Consider the following 5,986-nt stretch of genomic DNA (forward strand, 5'->3'; position numbering starts at 1 on the left):
AGGCCATACTACCTTTAATTCTACCAATCTACCCAATCTACCAATCTACCCAGTCTCCTCTCAATGCATTGAACAAAATCTTATTTACTTCAAATTTTCTTTCAATTTCAAAGTTTTCCATGGAAACAGCCACCCACAAACATAGGTCCCCTTCACTGTGCCCTCCCATTAATCTATAATCTCCAAGATGGATCCCATCACAAATGCATGGAATGGTCTAGCGTCCCTCCTAAAACTGGGTCCAGGGTTTGTATGTTTTGACAGAAGCCTCACCCCACCTGGTGCCTGCAGTGAAACTACCTGCCAGGTAAATTGGGCTTTGGTCCCTTGGCCACCAACTTAGCGGTGGTCAATTGGGAAGGAGCCCCATCTAAGCTCTTTTCTAGTAACTCTGACCTGATTGATCCTGACGTAGCTGTAACACCACCACCGTGCAGGGGAACACCAGCACTCCACACCTGCTCGGCCGAGTGGTTTCTCCATCGTTGATAATGAGACCTACAACCAGGACCGTCCTCTCTGTTTTGCTCTTGCTAAGGAAGCATTTGTAGATCAATATAACAAGTCCTATGCTGGCTGTCTTTCACTGACACTTGGTAGTTAATGCTACCAATAGCCATAGACTCCCCCTCCCCCATGGCAAGTGCCAGAAACGCTGGCTGCCAACATGCCCAACAACACTCTATAGAAAACTCCCCTCTGATGATGACAGCACCCCTGGAATCCATGTGTGGCAGCCACACCTTATCTCCTTGGTAAGAGAAATTTCTCTTGAGAAGATCAATACCTAAGCGCCTGGATGGGCACAGCTCCCTGGAATGTAACCTATGTGCCCAAATACCATGTGGGCTATGGAGTAACTGCTACCTGGGACAATCTGTCATCAACCACTATGCAGGAAATCAATCTCGCATCACACCAATATTGCTGGCCACTAAACCCCTCAAATAGGCATCAGCAGGCTGCATGAATGGGTCGATAAAGAGCCCTAAATCCAACATATGCCTTCATCCCAAATTATACCCATACCCACTGTGCACAAGCTTGTGTCTCGCCACCCTTGCCATGCTCATAACCACTGCCTCTGATGGTGTAAATATCACTCATGCAGAGATCCCTTGTGCAGTCAATGCATCCTGCTGGCTCCCAACCTGTCTACACCTTCTCTGAAAGCTAAATGTGTATTGATCCTCAGATGCCCCCCACAGCCTGGCTTCCAGTGAACCAGTCCAAGCAGTGGAGGGACATGTAGAGGAAGCATCTTCTGAGTGAGATCCTGCACCGGACAAGGCGTGATATTGGCCTCATCATTGCTGGGATTGTTGCCCTAGTGGCCGCCATCGCCGCCACAGCCACTGCCACTGCTGCGCTCACTCAGGGAATCCACACTGTGCACACTGGAAACAATGTGTCCCCTGTGTGGCAGCAGCCTTCGCCTCTCAAAATGACTTATATAAACTGAACTGAACCACTATTTTCCTCATTCGGCAAGAACCAGACCTCCACCAGGAGCCACGAAATGTTCTGTTTATGTTGCTAAGGCTCACGGTCACCCTGAATTTCATAGTATTTGCATCACCCAATAATCTAATTGGAGGCCACCTTCTCTCTGCTCTGGAGAGGACAGAACAGCTTATGCCCACCCACACATGGGCCACCGTCCCTGGTGCTATTCACCTCCTGAGGACACCTGGCTGAGTCCTGCTGTTGTCCTCAGTCATCTCTCTGTGATCCTTGTCCCTCCACAGGAGCAACTCTGTGGAACACGTACTTCCTGACCCTGCTCTTCCAGCCAGAGGACGCCTGAGCCTTCCAAGGGGGCGGGGGCTGCCATGCTTTGGGGACTAGTGGTCCAGCTTGACCCGCCTTTGATCCTTGACCTCTGCAGATACCCTTGGGAGATCCGTGTCCTCATGCCTGACATGGAGCCCTGGTCCACGAGGTGGTGTGCAGAGTCCAGCAGGCTCATAGTTCACACCCACCCATGGCTGGCTTGCCACATCTCCACATGCTCATCACTCAGAGCTAAGGGACCCTCAGTTCCAATGTGGCAGCTCCAGACACACTCAGGTCATTGCACTCGTGAGAGGGCTGCTGGTCACTGTATTAGTCTTCCTGGGCTGCTGTAACAAAACACCCAGCCTGGGGCCTTCAGATCACAGACCCTGACTGTTCATTGATGACCTCAGGCCACCACCCAAGCTAACTCCACCTCTGCCTGATGGCCAAACCCGTTTCCAGCCCAGTGGATCTTGGGATAAGGAAAGACATGGCAGCTGGCCATCGCTAGGAGCCCTGCTTCTTTCTCACCACCCATGCTGTGTGGAACAGAAAGCCAGCACATTGGGCCAGCTGTGTCCCCAGTCACCAGCCCACCCTGACACCTCTGAGTTCTTCAGCATCCTCTGGGCTGGGTCACCTTCTTCAGACCCAGCCACACCCTTGACTCTGTTGACTTTGTAGCCCAAGTCCCTTCAGAGGCTCCAAGTTCTGAACTTACTAAGTGTCAAGCTTTTGATTCTGCAGATGTATCAACAAAATTATTACTTTAATTATTATTATTATTATTATTGGTACTGGATATTCAACCTGAAGTGCTTAACCACTGAGCAACATCACTAATCCTTCTTTTTTATATATATTTTATTTTGACACAGATTCTACGTTGCTTAGGGACTTTCTGAGTTGCTGAGGCTGGTCTCCAACTTACAATCCTCCTGCTTCAGTCTCCCAAGTCACAGAATTACAGTGTGTGCCACTTCAAAATGAATATTCACAGTATGACTGGGGACTAGGGAAAAAATTATGTCTTAGTGGGGTGTGGGGGAGACAGGGCCAAAATGGGGCAAAAGAGATGGTTTGAGTGGGGGCCTTTGAAGGCCAAAGGATCTTAGAGAGTGTGGCGAATTTTTTTATTTTTGCTAAACTGTGTACATGATGTCATACAGGCTTGTAGAACTCTACTCAGTTCTGAGCCCTTTATTCTCAGGATTAGCAAATCACTATCATTACTCAAATCCATCAGCATGCATCTGTGTATATATCTATCCATCTGTCTATGTACCAGCCATCCCTGCTTCCACCCATCTGCCTATTTTCTCTCCCATGCATCATGGATTTGTGTATTTGCCCACCCATCTACCCATTCATCCAGCCATCCATTCAGACATAGATACATCTTCCCATCAGTCCATGCATCCTCCCACCCATTCACCCATCCTTCCATTCATCCAGGGGCAATTGGCCACTTCACCACATCCCTAGCCCTGTTTTGTATTTTATTTAGACTCAAGATCTCACTGAGATGCTTAGCACCCTATTTTTGCTGATGCTGGCTTGAGCAAGCAATCCTCCTGTCTCAGCCTCCTGAGAGGCTGGGATTACAGTCCTGTACCACCATGCTTGTACTTTGTATTTTCTCATTGGTCTGATAACAGGTTGGAGTCACCATCTGGGGTTATTTTCTCAGATCCATCACAGTTATGCTCCCACTCACATTCTTTGAACCACAATGAAAAGGGGGGCTGGGGATGTAGCTCAGTGCTCCCGCCATCAATTCAATCTCTACATGGGGGACAATAAAAGCACCTGGGATTCAATTCTCAGTTCTGGGCAGCTATGTGCCCATGTTTTAACACTTTTTACACAAGAGCCCCCCTTGTCTATGGGCAATACTGTTAGGTAGAATGAATGTGAGACACTGTGGAGGATGTGAAAGACTTCAAAATATCCAACTTAAGAGAAGAGAATAAAATTGTATATTCTTTCCATTATTGGGGTTAATATGACAGGCTGTATTGGCCCCAAGTGGCAAATTTTTATGTTTTATATGCGGGCTTTCTGGCAGAGCTGAGCAGAGTTACTATTTCTTTCTGGTTTAACGATCAGTTGAAACCCAGGAACTGAGAGCGCTGGGTCAGCTTCTGGGGGTACATTGCTTCCTAGGCAGGATGCAGATGGGCTTGTGGCTTTTCCTGAAAATGTTGGTGCATATGAACCTTGACATGGAAAGAGTAGACAAGAGGAGGACTTTATACTGAGAGAAAATAATGAAGTCAGTCTGTGCAATGGAATGACATGTTTCAAGGAGGCAAATGAGCTTGAGCTCACAGACATGATATGAGACTACAGATGCCTGAAGCCTAACCTAACACAATTCTACATATTATGATATTATTTGCATATCACCTATTGCAAAAATAATACAATATTATTCTTTTACAATACATACTGACTCCTACATACAATTTCCGCTATACATTCATGACAATGATTTCCCTTTCTAGAAAATCTCACAGCCCTTGTCAGCATCTGAACACAGGGTAAGGACAGGGTTTCCTTGTCTCCCTGGTGTAGCTGCACTGGTCAAAGTTCGTTTCCTGCTTTCAATCAATACCTCTTCTTTTTGATTTTAGGGCAAACAGCGGAGCGGACTTGTGGGATCAGCAGAGTCAGGTCTGTGCATAAGAAATGATAATAGTAGAATGGAGACTATCTACATTGAGCACAAGGCACCCATTTTATTTCTGCTGCACATTGCTGTTTTAGAGGGTTGCCTGCCTCCCCCCACCCCACCCCTTTGTCTACTGGGGATGGAACACTGAGCCACAGCCCCAACCCCAAATGTTTCCTTTTATAAGTCAGGCTGCCTCCTCAAAGATCAGAGGCCAGGAGGTAATGAGAATTACTAAAATAATTTTTAAACTGTTCATTAGTAGATATCAAATATATGTGTGATATATTGTAAGGATCCGGCAAAGCGTCAGAGGAAGAGACCACCAAGAGACTGACTTTATGTAATTGGCAGAAGGGGATTTATTGAGGATCCAATTCAGCATGCTGAGACTCCATGCAGGCTCCCTCAAGAAGGGAGAGCAGCCCAAAGCCCAGAGCAAAGGTCAAGCAGTGCTTATGTACACTTTTTGAGAAGGGCGGGGGCTTTGCATACATCAGAACAAATCATTATGAGGTGCGGGAAAATTAAACAACAACTCTGAGACATGATTAGTACGTTCATTGGCGGGAACAGAATGGGCAGGGGTGATTGGTCACTTCTAAGCGGGGTACACATTCAAACTAATTGGTTTAGGTCCTGCAATGCCTACGTGCCAGGCTACACAGAGCCCCAAGTTATTAGACAACCAGGGAGTCAGTGAGAATATTTACTGGGCAATTCGGGTATTGTCCTAACAGCTACAGGGATTTCAGGTTTGGGGATAGCAGGGGAACTTAACAATACTTGGTCTTTTACTTTTTAACCTAAGCCTTGTGGTTTACAAACTTTACAATGCCCGGTCTTTTACACTTTAACTCAGGCTTTGCGGCTTAGAAACAGCTTAGAAATTTTACCCTTACAATATATGATATCTTTCAAGAGTGTTTCAAAAATTTGTAGACATTGTCTTTCTAATTTGCCTGAGGTGTATATATATATATATATATATATATATAAAATAAACCCAGTGGGGCTTGACCTGGACCACTGAGCTACACCCTCACTCTTTTCCTTTTATTTTAAGAGAGGGTCTCACTGACCTTGGGCTCCTCCAGCCTCAGCCTCCCTGAGAAGCTGTGCTTTGTTTTTGTGTTGAGGATAAACCCTGGGCCTCGCCAGCTCAGAAAGCACTCTATGGCTGAAGCCTAGCTCAGCGCCAGGTGTCACCTCTGTACCTGAGGCTAAGCCAAGGCTTCCCACCTGGATTAGTTCCCAGCACAGCCCGGAAGCTCCGCCTGAAAAGGGCTGGGGCCAAGAATCTGTCACTCTATCCAATTTCAGCCAATGATTGGATGATATTGGCTGTCAGTCACGATGTAGAGGCGGGCTTGGAGGCCATCCATCCGGGATGCGGGGGGGGGGGGGGGGGACTGTCCAATCAGTGCGCAGAGAGACAGGAAGGCGGGCTTCCGCAATCTCGCGGGCTTTTTTTTCTTTCGGGACTCTGCTCCCGATCCTTCAAGCCAAAAGTTCTCTGCTCCAGGGACTCAG

This window comes from Callospermophilus lateralis, assembly GCF_048772815.1.
Source record: "Callospermophilus lateralis isolate mCalLat2 chromosome Y unlocalized genomic scaffold, mCalLat2.hap1 SUPER_Y_unloc_1, whole genome shotgun sequence".
Lineage (NCBI taxonomy): Eukaryota > Metazoa > Chordata > Mammalia > Rodentia > Sciuridae > Callospermophilus > Callospermophilus lateralis.